This window comes from Onychomys torridus, chromosome 3, assembly GCF_903995425.1.
Source record: "Onychomys torridus chromosome 3, mOncTor1.1, whole genome shotgun sequence".
NCBI lineage: Eukaryota > Metazoa > Chordata > Mammalia > Rodentia > Cricetidae > Onychomys > Onychomys torridus.
This window is the reverse complement of record NC_050445.1, coordinates 113,991,626-113,998,852: the sequence shown is the minus strand read 5'-3', so window position 1 is coordinate 113,998,852 and position 7,227 is coordinate 113,991,626. Positions and strand designations below refer to the sequence as shown.

General features: G+C 41.3%; 1 pseudogene; it reads left to right on the top strand.

Annotated features, from left to right (window-relative positions):
- Nucleotides 1-518: 518 nt before the first annotated feature.
- On the top strand, nucleotides 519-1,122 carry LOC118580119 (annotated as a pseudogene).
- Nucleotides 1,123-7,227: the final 6,105 nt, after the last annotated feature.

The window sequence follows — 7,227 nt, the reverse complement described above, 5'->3', positions numbered from 1 at the left end:
CCTGCACATATGCTTATATGCACATACACTGCACACAGAGACCCCAGCTTTACACATCTGTGTTTTCATAATAATATATGAGAATCAATGCTGTTGTTTATTAATAACCAACCAATTAATAAAAAATTATTATTTTTGGACTCATTAATTTAGCATATAAGATAATCCAGCTTATGACATTTTCATAAATGTTTATCACTGGATTTTGCTTGTATTCATTTCCTAATAATCTCTTCTCTATTTGGGGAAGTTTTAAGAAATATTAATGCAGTTTTCAAAATTATGTGGAAAAATTTACTTGGGATTATTTATTGATAAAAAAGAATCAGGAAATGCAGGTTTGTGTAAAATATAACAAGGAGTGATAGATACAAGTGTTCTGAACATTATTAAGCTTGGGCTGTGCAGTGATGTAGTATGAAACTATCTCTTACTTTCTAAGAGAATGGAACTTTTGCTGTACCTCATGGCCAGAGTTAATAATATACCTTGAGGTCACTTAAGACTGCCATTCTACTATGTACTCAAACTGTTGATTTAACCTTCCTTTAAGAGAACAATGTGTTTCTAAGCTGGCACTCTGAAAGGACAAGGCCACGTTCAGTTCAAGTGCCAAGACTGTGAAGCGCCTGGCATCTCTCAGGCACTGCTTGAGCCAGAAATGAACTCAGATCTCAAGATTCAGCTATGGGAACTCAACATCACCATGGCCAAGGTTGATGAAGTTGGTGGGGGTCATAACTTTTGTGCCAGTTCCTTAGCTGAAATCTTCCCAGAAAATCTAAGTCGGGCTAGCTTGTGAATTGGAGAAAAGGTTTTGAGGGAAACACATTGTCTTTATAGCTCAGAGGAGGGTTCTGCCTACGCCAGCTAGAAAAGCCATACAAAAAGTAAGCAGATGCACCTAGAAGGCATGCTGGCACTTGGTCCTCCCAAGTGGAATTGTGGGTAAGAGGATCTGTGTGGAACTGGATGGCAGCCAGCTCCTGATGGTTTGTTTAGACACAGCCCAGCAGAACAATGGAGCACAAGGTGGAAGGTCTCTCTGGTGCGTTGAAGAAGCTCATGGGCAAGGGTGTTAATTTTGAATTCCCAGAGTTTTTGTTGTTAAAAAAAAAGTGACTGGATAAAGTGTCGTTCATAGTTGAGAGAGAGAGAGAGAGAGAGAGAGAGAGAGAGAGAGAGAGAGAGAACGAACGAGAACAATGTAATACTCATCCTTACTGGCCTTCTATTTCACATGTAATCAGCTTGTACAGCCTAAGCTAATGTATAGCTGCAATCTGTGTTTTGTTTTGTTTTGTTTTGTTTTGTTTTGTTTTTCAAGACAGGGTTTCTTTCTGTAGCTTTGGAGCCTGTCCTGGAACTCACTTTGTAGACCAGGCTGGCCTTGAACTCACAGAAATCCACCTGCCTCTGCCTCCCAAGTGCTGGGATTAAAGGTGTGCGCCACCACTGCCTGGCTGTACAGCTACAATCTTAAGTTATGTACCATTCCATGCCCCTGTCCCAGAAAATGCATATGTATCATTTGCTGAAAGCAACAAATATGAAAGTTAAAAGCAGCATTGTAAAATTTACCATGAAGGTTGAAAGCAACATTTATGGGTATTGGTTGATAAACAATGATGTTTGTTATCTGGGTCAGCTGGGATCAGGTGGAGACAGTGACTTAATCCTTTGTAAGACTGTTAAAGATTTCTGTGAGGCAACAATTCTCAACCTGTGGGTTGTGACCATTGGAAACATATTTCTGGTGGTCTTAGGAACTGAGAAACTGCTCAGTAGCAAAATTATAGTTATGAAGTAGCAACAAAATAAATTTATGGTTGAGGGTCCATAAGACCATGGGGAGTATGTGTTTTCCATTGGTCGTGAGCACCCCACATGTTGAGAACCTCTGCAGTGTAAAGGATTCCATTCCTTCCCCATGTGGTGCTTTTGGTGCTGTTCAATACTTAGAGTTAAGTCCTTTGTGAGGGGCAGATACCCAAAGCTCAACACACATACACAATTGACAGATGCTCACAGACAGATGACACAGACAGGGACAGATTTGTGGCAGGAATCTTAAAGGGTCTTAGTAATAAAATCAAACCTGAAGCCAGGTATTGGGGTGAGTGCTGGAAGATCAGAGAAGCAGAACAAGTCACAGCTTCCTCACCTCAACAGTTCCTCAGCTGATCCTGTTTCCTCAGACTGGAAGCCTCTGTGTCCTCATCCAAATGGATCTCAGCTGACTTGCTTCTCAAAAGCCCGAAAGCTTAACCAGCCTAGTTTCTGGTCCTCACGCCTTATATATCTTTCTGCTTTCTGCCATCACTTCCTGGGATTAAAGCCTCACTTCCTGGAATTAAAGGTGTGAGTCACCATGCCTGGCTGTTTCCAGTGTGGCTTTAAACTCACAGAGATCCAGATGGATCTCTGCCTCCCAAGTGATAGGATTAAAGGCATGTGTGCCACCATTTTCTGGCCTCTATATCTAGTGGCTGTTCTGATCTCTTGTTGTGGATATCACTCTGTGTAAATAAAGTTCTGATTGGCCAGTGGCCAGGCAGGAAGTATAGGCAGGACAAGAGAGAAGAGAATCCTGGGAAGTAGAAGGCTGGGGAGAGACACTGCCTGCCACCGCCATGAAATGCAACATGTAAAGACACTGGTAAGCCACAAGCCATGTGGCAAAGTATAGACTAACAAAAATGGGTTAATTTAAGATAGAAAAAGTAGATAACAAAAAGCCTGCCACAGGCATACAGTTTATAAACAATGTAAGTTTCTGTATGCTTTCTTGGTTGGGTCTGAGTGACTGTGGGACTGGCGGGTAAGAGAGATTTGTCCTGACTGTGGGTCAGGCAGGAAAATCTAACTACAAATGGCGCCCAACGTGGGGCCAGACATATTGCTAAAAAAAAAGGTTAAGAGATTCTTGTGTCCCAAATCAAAAGAGCCCTCTGGTGCGGGACAGAGAAAAACCACTATTTTATTTAAAACAGGTTGATTATAAATACAATCTCTTTATAAAGATAAAAAGGGGATATGATATAGATATGTTAGGATGAAAGGGTAGATTAAGGAACTTACTTCTAAAGAGCAACAACTTGTTTAAAATGTTTTACATTGGTATAGACTTTAGTCTATTGTTACAAACTTAAAGTTAATTTTGTTATACTGTGTGTATATTTCTACTCGTATTTAAGGTATTATGTTTGTATAGCTCATTTAAATTGAAATGGATAATTAAAAATAGATTAATAACTGGTCATCTATGATAATCATACTCATAGCCATGTTAGTTAAGTCTTCTAGGTATACCAAGAGATATTTCAGATAGACAGGTAATCTTCAAACACTTCAAAGGTCTACAGAATATGGCATTTAAAATATTTTTAAAATTTAGACTTTCTGGACAGTGAGACATGTCTGCTCCTGGCAGCACCAATTTACTTCAGAGAGGAGGATGGGCATTGAAGACACTTCATATGGAGTTTATCTTCACCTTGGCAAAAATAGCCATTTGGGCAAGAAACTGTTCTTGCCTGGACTGCTCGATCACCTGGACATGCAGGACCCATAGAAAGGTGACCACTGAACTTTGCTTTCAAAATGGTCCTTCAGGTTCCTGCTTCACAGAGGAAACTGCCAGACATTCTACAGGACACTGAGAGAAATGACCGAGAGACTCTAGCCCTGTGGGCTAAAGACAAATGCCCCAACTTTACAAAGGAACATTAGGTGACTGTTCAGGCTGCCAGCTGTCTCTGTCTACCCTGTAAGACTCCTGAAAAATGCTTACATCCTTCTCCCGGTTCTCAGGTAATATTACATCCTTCTCAGGTCTTTGATGTGGTTGAAGACTAGATAGTTATAATTTCCTCAGTTATGATAAAAGATATGTTAGATATAAAACCTTAGACTCATAAATATAAGATAGATAGGATATCTTCTTTAATATTGTAACTGTAATTCTTGCTTGGTAATTGTTTTGTTATATGTAATTGTACTTTGTAAAAGTTAAAACCTTCCTTAAAAAAAAAAGAAAAGGGGAAGTGTTGTGGATATCACTCTGTGTAAATAAAGTTCTGATTGGCCAGTGGCCAGGCAGGAAGTATAGGCAGGACAAGAGAGAAGAGAATCCTGGGAAGTAGAAGGCTGGGGAGAGACACTGCCTGCCACCGCCATGAAATGCAACATGTAAAGACACTGGTAAGCCACAAGCCATGTGGCAAAGTATAGACTAACAAAAATGGGTTAATTTAAGATAGAAAAAGTAGATAACAAAAAGCCTGCCACAGGCATACAGTTTATAAACAATGTAAGTTTCTGTATGCTTTCTTGGTTGGGTCTGAGTGACTGTGGGACTGGCGGGTAAGAGAGATTTGTCCTGACTGTGGGTCAGGCAGGAAAATCTAACTACAATCTCTGACCCCAGATAGACACACATGTTATTAGGGTACACAATATTTTGGGGGACACAGTATCACCACACAGATTCACAAGAGAGCCTTCAGGCAGCAGAGATCCAGATTTGCGCAACGGAAAGACAGGACAGGAGACATGAGGAGCAGGAAGTAGAGAATTAAAATCTGGACTCCATCTTGGTTAAATGACTCCAGGGGAAGTTCTTTTATTTCTTTCCTATGTGACACCTATGCATTATCTGTAACGCTGAGTTAATCACTAACGTATATAATCCATGCAGGGCTCATAACTATCCATAATTCCATTTCTAGGAGATCCAATGCCCTCATTTGCCTTCCATGGACACAGTAAGCATGCCTATGGTGTTCACACATAAATGCAAAACAGCACTCATACACATAAAATTAAAATATGAGTCTTTAAAGATAAATAAAGAAGGGCTGGAGAGATGGCTCAGAGGTTAAGAGCACCGACTACTCTTCCAGAGGTCCTGAGTTCAATTCCTAGCACCCACATGGTGGCTCACAACCATCTGTAATGAGATCTGACACCCTCTTCAGTGTACATAATTAATAAATACATAAATACTAAATGTATAAAGTACCTGTAGAATGTGGTTTGAAGTTGATATCTAAATGTATTTTAAAATGGAATCAAATACAGGTTTTGTTGTCATGTTTTTGAGACAGAAATTGAGGTAGACAAGCTCACCTCCAACTCACCATATAGCCAGGATGGCCTTGAGATCAGGCTAAATTTGGTTTCTTACTCATTACTGTACTTCAATGGAACATTTGGCATGAGTGATGAATTGCCACCTGCTCTAAATATTTTAAAATTACATCTATCTATCTATCTATCTATCTATCTATCTATCTATCTATCTATCTAATCTATCTTATCTATCTATCTATCTCTATCATTTATTTATTATGTCATATGTGTATTCTTGGGCATTTGTGCACCAGAGCCCATGTGTAGATATGGAGTACAACTTGCTAGACTCTGCTCTTTCCTTATACATGTGAGTTACAGGAAAAGGTCATCAGGTTTGGCAGCAATCATTACCTGCTGAGCCATCTTGCTGGCTCTGTTTTGAGTGTTTTAATCATTTGTAACTTCATACCATTAAGCAAACTGTTAAACGATCTCACATATAAATGCTTACATAAAACAATTAGCACAATACTATATCAGCAATCCATAAGTTACCATTCCTCCTCACAGATATACAAACTGTTATCACAGAGGACAGTATTGAGAAGTTATTTGATGATGTCATTTGTAGAATGTCAATAAAAGAGGTATTGTGAAATCTCTGAAAATCTCAGCATTAAAGAAAGCATTGACTTTTTCCTTCCCTGGTTATAAACTTAATATATGTTCACTGTATAAAGGTTTGAAACAAAGATTAGGATAAAAAAAGACTACTCTCAGTCCTGCTTTTACTTTAAAGGTTTATCATAAACGTTGTCTTTGTGTGCCTGTGAGTTGATGCCATGTGTATGCAGATGCTGGCCGAGGCCAGATGAGGGCATCAGGTCTCCTGGAGGTGGAGATCCTTCCACTGTGGGATCCTGGCATTGAGCTTAGCTTCCCCATAGTGGAAAGAATGGAAGGAACAAAAGGCACACACTCCTTAGAGGATTTTGGTATGAGCATTTGTTTGTCCCCTAATGCCAGTGCACAAGTTAGCCTGCTCCACAGTACTCCTAATGCCTGTACATGGGGGAAGCTTCCCCACAACCCCTCTAATGTTAGAGCAGGGGCAAGGCTGCCCCCAGCAATCTCGTAAGCAATGTAGTTACTAAACACGTTCTCCACTTTGGACTGCCGCACTGCTGGTGCGGTTGGTGTGTACATTTATTAATATGAGTGTTATAAAGGTGATCTGTGAAGCATTAATTTCTCTCCTGGGGATATGTTCAGTCCTTGTGAGCCTCTGACCAAGAAAATAAATAAACTATTGCTACTTCCCAGGAAGAAGTTAGCAGAAGCGCCCATGTCTCCCAAGGGGTAGTTTTAACTCATTTAGGAGGAGTGGTCTCCATGTTAACCAGTTAAGTCCAGAGCCTGTGTTGGCTTTGCAAACACCACCCATTTCTAGCTGGAATTAGTGCTGGGGAAAGGGGATGTAGGGGCTGGAGAGATGGCTCAGTCAGAAAAGCACTTGCCACACAAGCATTAGGACCCAAGTTGGATCCCCAGCATCTATGGTAAAAACCCAAGTGTGGTGGCCTGCCTTTGTAAACCTGGCTCTGAGAAGGCAGAGATAAGAGGATTTCTAGGACTCTCTGGCCAGCCAGTGTAGCCTAGTAGATGAGTCCCAGGTCCCAGTGAGAGACTGTCACCATAACAAGAAGATTGAAGGTTCCTGAGAAATGACATCTGAGGTTGACCTCTAACCTTTGTACCTATATGGGTATGCACCTACACTGGTACAGCAACCTACGTGAGGAGGGAAGAGAGGAGGGAAGAGAGGAGGGAAGAGAAAGACAGAAGAAAAGACAGAGTCGTTTCATGGGTCACGGGTATTTGACCTTGGATGAAAAGCCAGCAGGGGTAGCATGGAGAGGGGCTGTGTAAAGCACCTGGTCACTGTTGCCCCCAGGCTTGGGAAGGACAAGTAAGGCAGAGTCAGTATGGAGGAGGTGTCTTTGGCACAGCCCACCCACCATTCAGAACCCAGCTTCATTTGAGAAGAATCCCATGGCTCACAGGCTCTGTCTGTGGCCTCCTGCTGCCATCCCCCACTTCACCCCATGCCAACCTGTGCCTGCTCAGCAGCCTGGAGCTGTCTGGCTCATG